Genomic DNA, 19,009 nt, shown 5'->3' on the forward strand with positions numbered 1-19,009 from the left:
CAACGATATAAAGGTTTTCCCTGATACATTTCATTCCATTGCTGTATTCTGTAACACCTGAGGGTATAATTACATTAATCCCAAGGGGGAACACGCCTACCTCGTGTACAATGTGTCTGGCAAACACAAGGAGCCCTAGCTAATATGGTATTTGCTTATACAACTTTACACATCGGTACCATGTTTCTCTAACACATAAATTACACAGCTATCTGATCATTTAACTGAGAGAGACAAACATTTTTTTTTACTACGTCAGTCACAGATGTTTTCGCAATTACACAGTTGGATAACTTCACACTTATGAAATTGTATTTTGTCTGTACTTCGTGAACTGTTCATATTTTTTCGGAACCATTGTGATACTATGAGAGCTTTGAATGATGTATTTGGTATGGGATCATGATTTTTAAAGTACGTTTGAGGTAGATGACACTTTTGAAATGAGCAGAGAATTTTTTTTAGGTTTTAAAATATTCAGAAAGCTACGACGATTCTGAGATGTGATTGATCTGTTATGGTGTTATTATTACGACGATTATGTGTATTATGGTGTTGAGTTATGTTTATGATCAATGAGATGATGCTATATGAGGAATCTGATTATGCTATGTATTTATTATGATGAAATATTGACGACATGTAGATGAATATATATATATATATATATATATATATATATATATATATATATATATATATATATATATATATATATATGTGTAATAAGGTAAGGAATAACGAGTAGTGGTTAGGGACTCTGGTTTATGAAAAAGGTTGTTAGAAACCAAGAATCGTACTTTAAGAGTTATGAAATGTATGTCAATGCGTGAATGTATTACAATGCCGACAAAAATTTTTTGGACACTGTTATATCAATAGGATTTTGTATCTACACATTTGCAAAGCAAATTCTCAACCAGTGGAATTTTTTTATATGAGACTGCCACTGTAGCGGAAAGTGCTGTCGTAAATATTTCAGTAAGAAAGGTAAGTGACCTTGATGTAATGCGTTTTGGGCGCCCAGATGAGAGGTAGTCGTCTAACAAAAGAAAGCCATTAGGTGGAGAAAAAAAGAGGTCATTATCCTCCCTATTGACATTCCTTTGTAGAAAGCGTCGCAACCACGACACGCTCAAACTTGAAAACATATGATTGTACTGTGGATCTCTTAATTTATGATATTTACTAAAATGCCTAATGAAACGATGAGAAAAATTTCACGGCTATTGTCTTGATAGTTGAGAGAAATGCCATATGGCTTGCTTTACGTATTTATTTACTCATTTTGTTTAATATCTAGTTTCTAGCTGCACTGCAGCATTGGTTACAATACAATTTAATGGATGTACTAATATAAATATTTTATGCCTACAGATCCAGTAAATAATAACTTTATGGTGTACTTTAAAAAAAAGACATTTCCCTTCACAGGAATTGCATACAGTATTTTCTTTTCAAGTACATGGTAATATTTTTTTACAATAAGTTTTTGTGGTGCACCACTTTAATTATATAGACATTAAGATGTGAATAGACATTTCCCTTATCTGCATTGTTGTTTTTACTGTAATGTTTTTTCTGCTTGAGCTTTGTCATGTTTAGATATAAGTTATTGCATTTGCTGCTGCTTCCTATGCCAATTTCCATTTTTTTGTCATTGCTGTTTGTGTTAATTGTTTTGTGCTGCTGCATTGCCTCGTCCCTTAGTTTAGCATCTGAGCTCAGTAGATTTAAGTTAGCTTAAGAGGGGGTAGACTATATTAGAGAATGAGTTGCAATGAATTGGAAGAAATGCATTGAGAACTTATACGAAAACAGTACTGAATGCAGATATAGGTAGGATTTTCTTGGAAATAAATGATGAGGTAAGATACTGGAAAATAAATAATGAGGTAAGAAATATGTCAACATATAAATAGAGAAAGCATGCTTGGATAGGATTTTTGGTGGAAACAAATGTTGAAATAAGAGCAAAGATCTATGGAATGAAGGTTTGGGTTGGACTAAAGTACCAAATGTTACACCGAAAACGAACGCTGCCTTTGCTTTTGTATTTTTCTGCTATGTGTTTGTGCACTCCTCATTTGTGTTTTTCTACATGTACATTCATACTTCGCAAGTGGAGGGCCCTTAACGTGCCACTGTCATTACCTCCCTTTTCTGTTCCAGTCGCGAATGATACGCGGGAAGAACGACTGTCTCAAAGCCTCTGTGCGAGCTCGAATCTTTCTAATTTTACATTCGTGAGCTCCACGGGAGGTATAAGTAGGGAGAAGCAATATATTCGATCCCTCATCCAGAAACGCACCCTCTCGAAACCTGGCGAGCAAGCTACACCGCGATGCAGAGCGCCTCTCTTGCAGAGTCTGCCACTTGAGTTTGCTAAACATATCCGTAACGCTATCACGGTTACCTAATAACCCTGTAACGAAATGCGCCGCTCTTCTTTGGATCTTCTCTATCTCCTCCGTCAACCCGATCTGGTATGGATCCCACACTGATGAGCAATACTCAAGTATAGGCCGAACGAGTGTTTTGTAAGCCACCTCCTTTGTTGATGGACTACATTTTCTAAGGACTCTCCCAATGAATCTCAACCAGGTACCCGCCTTACCAACAATTAATTTTATATGATCATTCCATTTCAAATCGTTCCGCACGCATACTCCCAGATATTTAACAGAAGTAACTGCCACCAGTGTTTGTTCTGCTATCATATAATCATACAATAAAGGATCCTTCTTTCTATGTATTCGCAATACATTACATTTGTCTATGTTAAAGGTCAGTTTCCACTCCCTACACCAAGTGCCTATCCGCTGCAGATCTTCCTGCATTTCGCTACATTTTTCTAATGCTGCAACTTCTCTGTATACTACAGCATCATCCGCGAAAAGCCGCATGGAACTTCCGACATTATCTACCAGGTCATTTATATATATATTGTGAAAAGCAATGGTCCCATAACACTCCCCTGTGGCACGCCAGAGGTTACTTTAACGTCTGTAGACGTCTCTCCATTGATAACAACATGCTGTGTTCTGTTTGCTAAAAACTCTTCAATCCAGGCACACAGCTGGTCTGGTCTGATATTCCGTAGGCCCTTACTTTGTTAATCAGGCGACAGTGCAGAACTGTATCGAACGCCTTCCGGAAGTCTAGGAAAATAGCATCTACCTGGGGGCCTGTATCTAAAATTTTTGGGTCTCATGAACAAATAAAGCGAGTTGGGTCTCACACGATCGCTGTTTCCGGAATCCATGTTGATTCCTAGAGAGTAGATTCTGGGTTTCCAAAAACGACATGATACGTGAGCAAAAAACATGTTCTATAATTCTACAACAGATCGACGTCAGAGATATAGGTCTATAGTTTTGCGCATCTGCTCGACGACCCTTTTTGAAGACTGGGACTACCTGTCCTCTTTTCCAATCATTTGGAACCTTCCGTTCCTCTAGAGACTTGCGGTACACGGCTGTTAGAAGGGGGGCAAGTTCTTTCGCGTACTCTGTGTAGAATCGAATTGGTATTCCGTCAGGTCCAGTGGACTCTCCTCTGTTGAGTGATTTCAGTTGCTTTTCTATTCCTTGGACACTTATTTCGATGTCAGCCATTTTTTTATTTGTGTGAGGATTTAGAGAAGGAATTGCTGTGCGGTCTTCCTCTGTGAAACAGCTTTGAAAGAAGGTGTTTAGTATTTCAGCTTTACGCGTGTCATCCTCTGTTTCAAAGCCATCATCATCCCGGAGTGTCTGGATATGCTGTTTCGAGCCACTTACTGATTTAACGTAAGACCAGAACTTCCTGGGATTTTCTGTCAAGTCGGTACATAGAATTTTACTTTAGAATTCACTGAACGCTTCACACTTAGCCCTCCTTACGCTAACTTTGACATCGTTTAGGTTCTGTTTGTCTGAGAGGCTTTGGCTGCGTTTAAACTTGGAGTGAAGCTCTCTTTGCTTCCGCAGTAGTTTCCTAACTTTGTTGTTGAACCACGGTGGGTTTTTCCCGTCCCTCGCAGTTTTACTCGGCACGTAGCTGTCTAAAACGCATTTTACAATTGCCTTAAACTTTTTCCATAAACATTCAACATTGTCAGTGTCGGAACAGAAATTTTCGTTTTGATCTGTTAGGTAGTCTGAAATCTGCCTTCTATTACTCTTGCTAAACAGATAACCCTTCCTCCTTTTTTTATATTCCTATTAACTTCCATATTCAAGGATGCTGCAACGGCCTTATGATCACTGATTCCCTGTTCTGCACTTAGAGAGTCGAAAAGTTCGGGTCTGTTTGTTATCAGTAGGTCCAAGATGTTATCTCTACGAGCCGGTTCTCTGTTTAATTGCTCGAGGTAATTTTCGGATAGTACACTCAGTATAATGTCACTCGATGCTCTGTCCCTACCACCCGTCCTAAACAACTGAGTATCCCAGTCTATATCTGGTAAATTGAAATCTCCACCTAAGACTATAATATGCTGAGATAATTTATGTGAAATGTATGCCAAATTTTCTCGCAGCTGTCCTGCAACTAATGCTGCTGAGTCGGTAGGTCGGTAAAAGGAGCCAATTATAAACTTAGCTCGGTTGTTGAGTGTAACCTCCACCCATAATATTTCGCAGGAACTATCCACTTCTACTTCACTACAGGATGTTTTTCCTGTCTTTATACGTTTAGCTGATGAGAGTTATGTTGTAAAATGTTTCTAATACTATGTTATTTACTTTGTAAAGATGTTTAGCCATTATTTGTTCTGTTTTGTTTTAATGCTTCTGTGCGAAGTTGATGTTTCAAAAGTTATTCTGATCTTTTATGTATTTGCTTATGTCATAATTCCTGTAACACTGAAGTATATGTTAGTTCGATTCTTTTGTAAAGCCTGTATTACTACAAATGTTATCTCTATTATTATGTTTTCAATGACGTATTTTATACCTTTGTTATTGTATTCTTATGTTATAAAACTGTAATTGACACCAGTTCATCAAATTAAGTACCTTGTAAGTTACATTTCACTGCACACGTTTCTGTTGGTCATAGTATATGGACAATATGTGAGAAGCAGGGACTGTTTGCACGTGTGTTAATAATTCAGCAAGGGACTGGATAACAGCATTGCTGGTTCTAATGACAATTTTAAAAAAAACTTTGAGAGTGCACAGGTGGTGGTTTATAGACTTGCTATATTCTCCACAAGACTCTTCGATGGGGATTGTACACCTGCACAGTCGCAACGGATGGCTGCTAGCCATCTCTACAAGGACTACAGTGAGTCTGCATCTTTGATGACTCACCAATATCATTATTTCTACAAGGACTGCACTGGGTCTGTACCTTTGATGACTCACCAATACCATAATCTCTACCAGGACTACAGTGGGTGTGCTCTTTGATGACGTACCTACCAATATTCTTCAAAACTTCGACCGCTGTGGGTTTGCTCTGTTGTGGCCCATTCCCTGTCTGCATGTCACAAGTCAGCACTGTCTTTCCTTTGGAAGGACAACACTAATTCTTCAAGACTGCATGAAAATCCACTACTTCTGTGTGCAATTTCTTTTACTAATGAGACTTAGTGAAAAAAACTGTAATTAATATTATGATGAATGATCGGACTGTCTTTATGGACCGTGAGAAAATTTAACTTTTGACCAACATTGTATCAATAAGTGTGTGCATTTGATTTCTTTGTGGTTGTAATTGTGAAAAAATTTTAACAAATATGTATTGGCCAGTGCCCAAAAAAATTTGTAAAATTTTTTGTGGGGAGCATGGGGGCTATGTAAATAGGCTGTTTAGGTTAGTATATTGGTAACGCCACCGCCACGTAGCGCTCTGTATGAAAATCACTGGCTGTGCTGTGGGCAGCCTGTGGCTGGGTGGCATTGTTGTAATATTCGCTATTGTAGTGTTGGGCTGCTGGATGTTAACAGCACGTAGCGTTGCGCAGTTGGAGGTGAGCCGCCAGCAGTGATGGATGTGGGGAAGTGAGATGGTGGATTTTTTAGAGTGGATAATCTGGAGGTGTGTCCATCAGAAACAGTACATTTGTAAGAATGGATGTCATGAACTGCTATATATATATTATGACTATTAAGGTAAATACATTGTTTGTTCTCTATTAAACTCTTTCATTTGCTAACTATGCCTATCAGTAGCTAGTGCCTTCAGTAGTTTGAATCTTTTATTTAGCTGGCCGTAGTGGCGCTCGCTGTATTGCAGTAGTTCGAGAAACGAAGATTTTTGTGAGGTAAGTGATTTCTGAATGGTATAGGTTAATGTTAGTCATGGCCATTCTTTTGTAGGGATTATTGAAAGTCAGATTGCGTTGCGCTAAAAAAATATTGTGTGTCAGTTTAAGCACAGTCATGTATAATTGTTCAAAGGGGACGTTTCAATTGTCAGTGCTAACAGACAAGCAACACTGCTTGACATAATCGCAAAAATCAATGTGGTACGTACAACAAATGTATCCATTAGGACAGTGCGGTTAAATTTGGCGTTAACAATATATGGCAGCATATGACCGACGCAACCCCTTTGCTAACAGCACGATATCGCCTGCAGCGCTCTTCCTGGGCTCTTAATCACGTCGGTTGGGCCATAGACGACTGGAAAACCGTTGTCTGCTCTGATAAGTCTCGAACTCAGTGATGAGAACTGATGGTAGGGCTCGAGTATGCCGCAGATCCCAACAATCCATGGATCCAAGTTGTCAACAAGCCACTGTGCAAGCTGGTACTGAGACCATTATTATGTCGGCTGTGTTTACGTGAATGGATTGGGTCCTCTAGTCGAACTAAGCTGATTATTGATTAGTAATGGTTATGTTCGGCTGCCTGGAAACCATGTGGAGCCATTGACGACCTTTATGTTTCGCCCGCACCTCGTGGTAATGCGGTAGCGTTCTCGCTTCCCACGCCCGGGTTCCCGGGTTCGATTCCCGGCGGGGTCAGGGATTTTCTCTGCCTCGTGATGGCTGGGTGTTGTGTGATGTCCTTAGGTTAGTTAGGTTTAAGCAGTTCTAAGTTCTAGGGGACTGATGACCATAGATGTTGAGTCCCATGGTGCTCAGAGCCATTTGTCGCATTAAATTTCTAAATTTTTTGACCTTTATGTTCCCAAACAACTTTGCAAATCTTATAGGCGACAATGCGCAATGTCACCGACCCACAGTTGATCGCGACTGGTTTAAAGAATGATCTGGACAATAGGAGCGAAGATTTCGCTACCCAGATTGCCCGACATAAATCTCGTCGAACATTTATGGGACATAATCGAGAGGTCAGTTCGTCCACAAAATCCTGCACTGGCAACACTTTCGCAGTTACGGATGGCTATAGAGGCTGGCTTGATTTGGCAGGGGACTTCCAACGACCTATTGAGACCATGCCACATCGAGCGGCAGTACTACGCTGGGCAAACGGAGGTCCAACACGATATTAGGAGGTATCGCATGACTTTTTGTCACTTCAGTGTATGGCCTGCATCCCGGGCGGTTCCTTCTTGTTGTTTCTGTCCGTTCTCATTCCAGCTCGTGTTGCTAAAGCTGCGGCGCGCCCGACGATAGCGGTCTTTAGGAAGTCGCTCAATGGTGGCCCCTGAGCCACCGACACGGTTTTTGTATAGATCCGGTTCAGTGAGGTCTTGCAATGTCACAGTAAAGACGGAAATAGCGTGTCGGTGAACTGTAGGTCGAGGATGCTTTACATTCTACCTTCCGTTCCCGTTTCCAGTAATGCTGCACCTTTTAGTAGACGGCATTGGAATATTTCAAGGCAAGGCAACAACACACCACGCTCTTCGAGACCGACACGGGAATGGTGCAGACAGTTGCTACATTGAGACCTGAAAGTTCTTTAAGTCGTTGCACCTTACATTACTTCTTGAGATGCCATTCTGGTTCTGCAACCAGGTGACGCTATATTGGAATATGTGAGCAACCAGGCCCTCAGCAACAATGATCAACAAAATGTCCATCACCGTCAATGATGATGGCAAACAATGAAGGGAAACACAGAGATTATAATAAATACGAGAGGCACATAAAAAAATTCAAACCATATTTGGCTTACACTTTTTTTCAATGTCTCTTTACAGTCCTTCAGTATAGGGTCCCTGCTTGTCTGTGAATAAATCCCAACGTCTTGGAAGCTCTGTTATTTCATCCAGGATACCACTTCTGTTCATCTGTCGGATGGCTCGGGTAAGGGTGGTAGAAAGCTCCTCCAGAGAAAGATAACGATGTCCATGCACAGGTTTCCCCAACTCCAGGTTTTTTCAACTCCGGGAACACGTCGAAATATGGTGGACTCAGGTCAGGGCTGTTAGGAGTGTGCGGAAGTACTTCCCATCAGTATTTGGGCAGTTTTCGAGCTACAACATTGTCGATATGCGAACGAGCATTGTCGTGGAAGTGAGTGGACCAGTCTCGAGTAACGGTTGTCGGGTGTTGTGCTTTCATCGGCACGGGTTTTCTATGAAGCTACCATAATACACGACTGCTGTCCACGAGCCTACTACGTTGTCGTAGCAGGCGGAGAGGTGATACTCCGACGTGGTGCGGCTCAGGTAACGGATAGGAGTGTCCTAACCAGCATTGCTGGTGGACTTGAGAGAAATAAAATAGCTCTAGCGGACCAAACATACTCCATAATATTCCAGAATTGAAGCTCCATAATATTATTCATCATCCCACCATATTTCACTTATTACTTTTCCACGTCATGTCTGGAATCGCAAATGCTGACTACAGTCAGAACACTGATCATTAATCAGACAATCAACCCAAAATTGAGAATCTTCTAGCGAAAGAATCCACCGTCTTAGATACACAGCATCGTGGTTCCAAGAAAAGACACCACTCGGATACGGTTGGGTGTCACTTACAAGATTGTGGTGAGTCGGAGCATCTGGCAGCCCATCAGGTAAAAGGCAGACAGAGACTTAAATTCAGCAAACCTGGACAATTCTGTTTCTTTCCAACATTAAACATAAATTCAATAATGCAAACTTCTAGGCTGAAACACTTAACAGACGTAACGAATCAACACAACAGACCTTCAGGAATTTCAAAACATAGATCAGGACCCATTTAAATACCATCTCCACAAAGGACCTCCGGAAAAAGGAGTAATAAAAAGTGTTCCGCAATTTGGAATCGGATTTCTGGCTAATAATAGCATATTAGACTCAGTGGAGGACTTCTATTCGAACTCCCCAAGAAAGGTACGCTACGATAGTTTGGTAAGATAGACGTCGTCGCACCCATCAACATCTTTCGGTCACTAAATTAATTCGGTCGCGCCAGTAGCCGAGTATACGTTGTTAAAATCACGTTTTCAGCTTGTTGCTCTGAGCGCACATTTTGGAAATACTACAGTGTTTGCTCGTATCTTTCCATGTACTTTCTATACCTAACTAACAACTCAAACAGTCACTCACCCTGTGCGTGAATTACTATTTTACCCTCCCTATCCACCCGAGCCAAGGTTATTTCTTAGAATTGTAATCCCGTGTCCGCTTGTCAATGGCTGCTTATAAATGTCAGTGGGTAAATCTAACTTCTGAAGACAATAAATCGGTTGCAGTGACCATTTGTTTCCATTATAGCTAGACTCTCCCTTCTCCCATTAATAGTCTATGTAAATGGTGTGGTACCAATTTTTTTCATGTTTAATTGGGATGCCGCTAGTCATATGTCTGTCCCTATATCTGAGTGGTAAGTACGGCGGTCTGTAACACCAAGGGCCCGGGTTCGATTCCCGGCTGGGTCTGGGATTTTCTCCACTCAGAAGCTGGGTGTTGTGTTGTCCTCATCTTCATTTCATCATCGTCAGCGGAAGGCAACGGCAAAGCACCACTGGAATCACTTTCCTAGACGCTCATGCGATGGACCACTCTGACAAGGATTCCCCCATGACAAGACCTGCCGTAAGGCAGAATACAAAGTCTCCCTAGTAATGTTCACTTACATAAGCTGAAGCGCCAAAGAAACTGGTATAGGCATGCGTATTCAAAATCAGAGGTATGTAAACAGGCAGAATACGGCGCTGCGGTCACCCACTCCCATGTAAGACAACAAGTGTCTAGTGCAGTTGTTAGATCGGTTACTGCTGCTACAATGGCAGATTATCCAGATTTAAGCGAGTTTGAACGTGGTGTTATAGAGTGTGCACGAGCGATTAAGTGAGAATTTTCCCGTACGATCATTTCACGAGTGTACCGTGAATATCAGGAATCCGGTAAAACATCAAATCTCCGACATCACTGCGGCTGGAAAAAGATCCTGTAATAACGGGATCAACAGTTACTAAAGAGAATCGCTTAACGTGACAGAAGTGCAACCCTTCCGCAAATTGCTGCTGATTTCAGTGTTGGGCCACCAACAAGTCTCAGCGTGCCAATCATTCAACAAAACATCAGCAACATGAGCTTTTGGAGCCGAAGGCCCACTCGTGTACCCTTAATGACTGGATGACACAAAGCTTTACACCTCGCCTGTGCCCATCAACACTGACGTTGGACTGTTGATGACTGGTAACATCCAGGCTGGTCGAACGAGTGTCGTTTCTGATTGTATCGAGCTTATGGACGTGTATGGATAGGGAGACAGCCTCATAAATCTGTGGACCCTGTCAACAGGGGACTGTTCAAGCTGAAGGGTCTGTAATTGTGTGAGGCATTTGCAGCTGGAGTAATATGAGACCTGTGATACGTCTACATACGACTCTGAAAGGTTGCACACACATAAGCGTCCTGTCTGATCATCTGCACCCATTCATGTCCATTGCGCATTCTGATGGACTTGGGGAATTCCAGCAGGACAGTGTGACACCTCGCATACCCAGAAGTGCTACAGAGTGTGTAAGGTGGCTGATTAAATGAATGTCAATTTCGCACCTTACATGAGAGAATTTAGACATTGTGACAGGAAGGTGAATATGTCACCTGACATACTTCGACGAAAATGAGCAGATTTGCCTATTAAAATGAACAATATGCAATGCAAAGAGATGACACTCAATTGACAGTATTAACACACCGAACATTAATCCTGGATGTCAATGAGCTAGAGGTGAAACAAATTGCTGGAGGAAACATTTAATTTGAGAGCACAGCCCGAGTACGACAGAACGCTCTTAAAGGGACCTGTGGTGAGGGAAATGAACGGGCCGAGTGACTCATCAAAGAGAGCAGGTAGCGAGCCAGAGGCGTGGTACGGATAAAATCTTTGGGAAACTGCGTTGGGGAATTTCCAGGTGGAAACAACCAGACCAGCAATGCGGTCTATCACATGAACTGCACGTGGCACGCTCATGATGTACATGTGTAACTTTTAGGCGTCTGGAGTGGGCACAAAATGTTCGATTGACTGGCATGGACTAGAAAGGAGTCAAGTGCCGACATTTCAACGCAGTTTGATGGTATGCCCTTTCCGATTTGCTGAGATAGTTTCCACAAAATGAAAGGAATGCTCCTATTGGTCGGAAAAAGTAATGACGTGAAGCACGAAAGGATCCAGGTGGGGGACAGTTTTGCTGCGAGAAACATAAGACCGAAAATTTCGGAGACTCTCCTCTGAACCAGCGTCAAGTGCAGAACAGGGCGCATCATGCTCTGTATAACACAAAGGAGGAATTTTGGGTGAACACTGCATTCACTTCGGCTGACATTCAGCTAGATATTAGCTGTAGCGTCGTTGAGCTCCATCAGCAGAGAAACGAAACAGCCACAGAGGTAATTTTTCTTGCGAGAACTGAGAGGGCATTGTAATATGCATGCTGCTTCCTCCATGCCCGTGCATATCGCCAATTTCAAGATGGGGGGTTAAGTGCATGTTTTCTTGCCTAACGTGAAACATAGGACAGTTTCCGCTGATAACATCAGCAAAGATTTTGATTAGCTTTTGTAGGACTTTCAGAGGACAAGAGCAGCCATGCAGCTGGCAGCTCATCGCAGCTAAGGCAAAACCCGCTAGCAGAGGTGTAAACTTGTTAGTTCACCAACTTGTGTCCACTATGAACTCGAGCGACCTTAAGTAATCTTTTGTTCAGCTTTTCACAAAAAATAACCATCCTCTATAGACTTGATTGTCATCCTAAATAGTATCGAACTTAGAACCAGAATCGGATAATTTGTCGTAATATTGGCCAACTTCACGATGTAGTAGTAAGAATAATTTTGTAGAGAACCTTCTGGTTAAAATTTAATATTGTTTGTTCAGAGTTATTTCGATTGAACAGGGCACAAAGCGTTATCCTGACAACTGTTCTAACATTGTCATGTTACAACCTATGTAAATTCGTGTATTTCTTTGGCAATAATCCGGAATTAAAAATAATTTATGTACAGCTAAACCCCATTGTGCTCTGTCACAGAACAAGGGTCCAGTCATGTTGTCCGACTCTTCCCGGAACATACTTCTATAGACGCTAACGCACTCAAATGGAGTTTTCGCTGATGTCTGATGATAGAAAAAAGGAGTGGAGTGTCAGAAGTGGCTCCAGGAACACTCTTCTGAGCTTAAACACTTCCGCTGGCCACCAAACTCCCCACACGTGAACATCATTGAGCATATCTGAGATTCCTTCCAACGTGCTGTTCAGAAGAGATCTCACCCCCTCGTACTCTTACGGCTTTACAGAAAACCCTGCAGGATTCATGGTGTCAGTTCCCTCCAGCACTACTTGAGACATCAGTAAAGTCCATGCCACGTCGTGTTGTGGCACTTCTGCATGATCGCGGGGCCCTACATGATATTAGTTATGTGTACCAGTTCCTTTGGCTCTTCCGTATAAGACATTTTACGTTCCGTTACACTATCCTTATTTTAAATTAATTTCCATGATCATTTCATGCGGTTCCTCACGCTGTTGATCACGAGAGTCTGGTCCTGCGCATCCTAGGGGCATGCCCTACCACAACCGACACCTACGCGGCCCAAACTCCCACCCCCCGCCCCTCTCTATACCAAAACAGTCAGAGCAATATAAATCACCCATCACTATAGCACTTAACCTGAACATGGGCAGTTAGCACGTAGAACTGTTTCTGGACTTCGACTTTCCAGTATCTTCAACATCATAGTGACCGATAAATGTAGTGTTATTCTCTGCAGTGTTCGAACTGAATGCGAGTAATAGTAAACATGATATCATAGACTAGTCAGGAGACTAGCGATAATTTTTGACAATCCAGGATTCGGTGACATGAACGGTATCAGCTATGTCAGAATTCACGATAAAAAATTGCAGTTTTCAACATTCAGATGCTGACTGTGTTATTGGATTACCGTACAATATGAGCTACCCAAGAACAGTGACAATAAATAACAACGAAAATACCCGTTTTCAGGAAACTACATTCATAAACATGATGTGTGCCAACCTAGCCAATAAGTGTGCTGTAGACAAGAGTGTCAGTAGCACCTCCACTTGTATACCTTCTAAGTGCATTCCCTGCAGCTCAACGAAACTTTTCCATTATGGAACTAGCAGCTGACCCAATCTTTTGTTCGACTACTGCTTAATGGGTCGCATGTCAAAAACTGCCTAGTGTAAACCCCAAAATGAACTCCGAACGTGTAGTTGTTTTCTAGGGGCAGATTTCATGTAGAAAACTACTGGCAAATTTCATATTCGTTACAAGTAGTCCTCAACAGGACTTCATTAACCAGTACATCTACAAATCAAGAAGATTTAAGTCCAAATTTCAGGCAACATTTTTAGGCATACGACAAAATGAACGGCCTAATTAATCTTTTTAAGGTTGTCATCTAGAGGAGCAAAACAGGACCTGCGAGGTATTGGAAGAATAGGTATTTTATTGTAGATACTGTCTCCATAAATTTATCGTCAATCGTGTAGTTGTACAGCAGTGGATTTCTTTTTCTATGTATGCGCAATATGTTACGTTAACTTGCTTTCAGGGTCAACTGCCATTCCACAAACAACCATCAGTCCTATGCAGGTCCTTATGCAAATCTCTCTAATCGTCTTGCGTTCCTGTCATGTTGTAGACAACCGCATCATCTGTGAATAGCCTTATGGAGTTCCCGAAATATTCTACTAGATCATTTGTATATATTGTAAACACTAACGGTCCTACAACACTTCCTTGCGGTACTCCTGAAATTACAATTACACCCGTCAATTTTGTTCCGTTACGAGCGACGTGTTGAGTTCTCTCTGCAAGGAAGTCTTGAATGCCGTTGCAAATATGGTCCGATACTCGGTAAGCTCGTATTTTTTCACTAAATGGCAGTGAAGGACTGCGTCACACATCTCCCTGAAGTCTAAGAACACACCAACCTGAGCACCGATATCTACAGCACTGTGTATCTCATGGAGGGACAGAGCGAGCTGAGAGTTTCGCAAGATATATGCTTGCGGAATACTTGAGGTATTTAGCGGAATATATATCTAGCTGTAGATTATTTCCCGCTTTGTAGTTAGCCATCAATAAAATATTTTTGTATTTAGTGAAGGAAGTTGGTGATTGAAATTTCATGAAAAATTTCTCTGCAGTGAAAAAAGCGTTAATTAGGAGCAATAGAAGTGAGGACAACAAGAAGCAAGTAATTTTATCCTAAACTTAAGAAACTACGTTATCTAGTTGCCTAACGAAAATGTACATTGACGGCTAGTTAAGAATAGGTGAGGAAAACTTAATTGAATAAATTAAATTTGTTCTACTCAAACAGTTTCCCTGGGACGAACAAATTCTAACGTTATGTATATGGATTACAATGCCGACAAAAATAAAACGAAAAAGTGATTTTATGTCCTGGCTAGGATTGATTCTTTGAGTGATTTTTATGCAGTTTCTCATATAAATAGTAAATGTTTTATGTTATACATAAAGCATTCAAAATTCGCAGTAGATTCCTGAATGATGACTGTTAAGGAATCTCAAGGTGTGAGGAATATGTGAAACATGTTGGTAATAGATTGGTGGTGTTGTGGGACTTTACACGTTTCCATAAGATTGCTAAACCATTTACTGGTGAATGCCTTTATGATACCTGAACTTTGGGAGCAGTTCTTTCTGCTGGTCACAATAGATAGCCTCAGGAGATGCGGTGTGCATGCATATGGTCTTGGATAAATTCTTCATGCCTGCCATGACAATGAAATATATTCCGTCATAGTAAAACAGTTCCAACAATTGTTGCACTTAGAGTTATTCGAGGTTGTGAGAAGGTTGATTTTATGAGAGCCGCTAAGAAACATTTCGGCTCCAGTTTTAACTTTGAGCATTCCATATAAAATGGTAAATCATGGGAAAATCAGCACTTTGTGTGCTGTACAGTGGAGACTACGTGACAGATCACGCCATACACCTATATGTTACAGCAAAAATTGTAATAAAATGGATCCAAAACTGTAACAAAATGAACCAAACTGTTAACAGGTCGACTGACCTTAGTGCAGTTGACATGGGGAACAACGCGAGATGTCGATCTTGAGAACACTGGTGGAGTCTACACGGTCCCAAGTTTAGAATTCGAGATGGCATTCCAAGTGATGATCTATGATGTCATCAATGATGTCTGAATCCAATTTGGATCCATGAAGGTGGACCTGGGGATATGGGCATGGCCTACAAGATTGCCAGTCCAAAAAAGTTATTTCAATTTCCATGGACTGCAGGTGTCTGGTTCCACCGCTCATCCCTACTGTTCAGGCTTACTAGTGATGAAGTGGACCTGTTAGATGCGCTCTGTACACCATTGTGAAAGACTGGTTCTCATTATGTACTGTCTTCAGAGATCTACCATCTCCAGACAGAAAAATCTTACTTGCACAGTTGGATGTAAATACTAACCCATTCCTTTCTCTCTCAAAGCTTTTTTATTATTATTATGTATTATGTCTGTGTTTTCATAGTTTTCATGTATTTCTCGCTCAGTTAACAGCTCCATGATATACTCGTAGATGGTCCAGTACCTGACACATTTGAGCAGCAACAAGCCAGCACGCAGAACTGTTTCCAGACTTCGAATTTCCACTATATATGACATCTGCACTGATCGTCAAACTTTCCATAGTGAATGGCAAAATGAGCTTGAATGTGAGTGACAGTAAACATGTTGCTGTAGTCATGTCACCAGAATGGGAGTTCAACGTAGTGTTAATTCTTGAAAATCAACAATGTAGTGAAATGAAAGTTGTGCTATCAGATGTGAATGTTACCATTAATGCCAGAATTCAACACAAAGAAGTGCTTTGTTCAATGCTCAGATGCTAGGGCTGTTACTGGACTACCATGCAATACATGTGGAAACTACCCAGGTAACACTGAAAATATACAACACCAAGAATTCCACACAATGCACCCTCTGTCAGGAATATACATTTATGAATTTAATGTATGCAAGCACAGACATCCAATGTATTCTAGATGAGCAAATTTAGTAGAGCCCTCACATGTACGAGGGTCAGTCAAAAAGTAATGCCTCCTATTTTTTTTCTACGTTTAATTGTCAGGAAATTTAAATGCAATTACATAGGTTGAAAACCACAACATTGAGGATCATTTTGTCATTTTTCAATGTAATCTCCGCCCATCTCTACAGTTTTGGTCCATCTTTGAACAAGGGCATGTATCCCAGCACAGTAAAAATCACAGCTCTGCTTCCTAAGCCATTGACGCACGGATGTTTTGACGGCCTCCTCATCTTCAAAATGAATCCCACGATGAGCTTCTTTTAGTGGCCCGAACAGATGGAAGTCTGATGGTGCCAGGTCAGGGCTGTATGGGGGATGAGGCAAAACTTCCCATCCAATTTTGACAATCTCGTCAGAGGTGTGACGACTGGTGTGTGGTCTTGCATTGTCATGCAAAAGAAGAACATCTGCCATTGATTTTGTTGGGCGAACTCGCTGAAGACGTGCTTTAAGTTTTTTGAGGGTTGTGACGTATTGAACAGAATTTATTGTGCATCCCTGCTCCAAAAAATCAACCAGAATCACACCCTCTGTATCCCAGAAAACTGTTGCCATAACTTTCCCTGCCGATCGCACAGTTTTGAATTTTTTCTTCCTCGGCGAGCTTGTGTGACGCCACTCCATTGACTGCCTCTTTGATTCGGGTTCAAAAAAATGCACCCATGTTTCGTCCCCGGTCACAATTTTTTTCAGAAACTCATCTCCCTCCAAACGGAAGCGCTGCAAGTGTTGGGAGGCTATTGTTTTCCTTGCCTCTTTATTCTGATCGGTTAACATTCTTGGAACCCACCGTGCACAAACTTTTGAGTACCCCAATTGTTTAATAATCGTGATCACACTGCCTTTACTAAGAGAAATAATGCGACACACTTCATCTGCAGTTACCCGACGGTCACCACGAATGATGTCATCAACTTGCTGAATGTTGTGTGGAGTCACTGCACTCACCGGCCTGCCGCTTCGCTTTTCGTCAGTCAACGGTGTTTGCCCTTCAGCTTCCTTACAACGACGAACCCATCGTCTAACAGTGCTGACATCCACTGTCACAACACCATACACCTTCTTCAGTCTTTCATGAATGCGTATGGGCGTTTCACCTTCTGCATTCAAGAATTCAATCACACAACGCTGTCTCAAACGAACATCGATGTCGGCCATCTTACAAACTTCTGCTGTGCTGCCACCTGTTGACATAGAAAGTTACTACTGCAGTGGATTGCAGAAGAAGGTTTGAGGAATGGCGCCAAATTCAAATTTTTCACTTAACTTAATTTTTTTAAGTAGAAAAAAATGGGAGGCATTACTTTTTGACCGACCCTCGTATATATTTTAAGGAACTAATCCGTGCAGTCATTTAGATCTTGCCCACCACCAGACCAATTTGGAAGAAGAAGAATTCGTTGCTACAAATCTCAATGACTGTCGTGCAGGAGCATACACTGTTATGGACGATGCACCAACTACAGTGCCCAGCGTTGGTGTAGAATTAAGTGCATTTTGAATTTGTATATATTAAACCATATTAAAATGCATAGATGGCTGCCTCCTTCAGTAAAATAATTCTCTGGTTTATCAGAGACAAGTATAGTTAGCACGTAGAACTGTTTCTGGACTTCGACTTCCCAGTATCTTCAACATCTGCACTGCTCCAAGACATAGTGACCGCTAAATATAGTATTATTCTCTGCAATGATTGAACTGAATGCGAGTAATAGTAGACATGATATCATAGACTAGTCAGGAGACTAGCGATAATTTTTGACAATCCGGAATTCGGTGACATGAACGGTATCAGCTATGTCAGAATTCACGATAAAAAAAATTGCAGTTTTCAACATTCAGATGCTGACTGTGTTACTGGATTACCGTACAATATGAACTACCCAAGAACGGTGACAATAAATAACAACGAAAATACCCGTTTTCAGGAAACTACATTCATAAACATGATGTGTGCCAACCTAGCCAATAAGTGTGCTGTAGACAAGAGTGTCCGTAGCACCTCCACTTGTAACTGGTTCTTGTGGAAGTTACAATACAATTACAAAACTTGCCGATAAGAAAACTTTTGCAGACGCCCTTGCTACTAATTCGTATGCATGTTGCGCTTCAGAATGCAGTGTGTATCAGGCGTCATTATCATCACTTCCTGACAATGCTACAGAAATACATTCCTATTGGTACTGATTTATATAACCTACAACGTTAGTTCACATTAAAAAGAGGAAAAATAAATGAGTATTTATCTCTCTAAACTGTGTTTCATTTCATCTAGAACCTTAGAAAATGTCGAGTAAGATATAGCAGATTCTCGAATATGCCGTCTGACATGAAGAGAAGTCACGCCAGACAACAAAAAACCCGAATATGATCTCTTCCAATCCCAACCGTACTTTTCAAAACACACATTTTACACCAAAACCTGGTTTTTTAAACATTTTCTGATTTCTTACATAATACATGCTAGTTTTAAGTGTTTGTCATGTACATACAGTACGCTTCAAAAGTTATTACAGGAAACACAAAACTATTTATACTATAAAGTACGTACGGAT

Source organism: Schistocerca gregaria, chromosome 4 (assembly GCF_023897955.1).
Source record: "Schistocerca gregaria isolate iqSchGreg1 chromosome 4, iqSchGreg1.2, whole genome shotgun sequence".
Taxonomy (NCBI): Eukaryota; Metazoa; Arthropoda; class Insecta; order Orthoptera; family Acrididae; genus Schistocerca; species Schistocerca gregaria.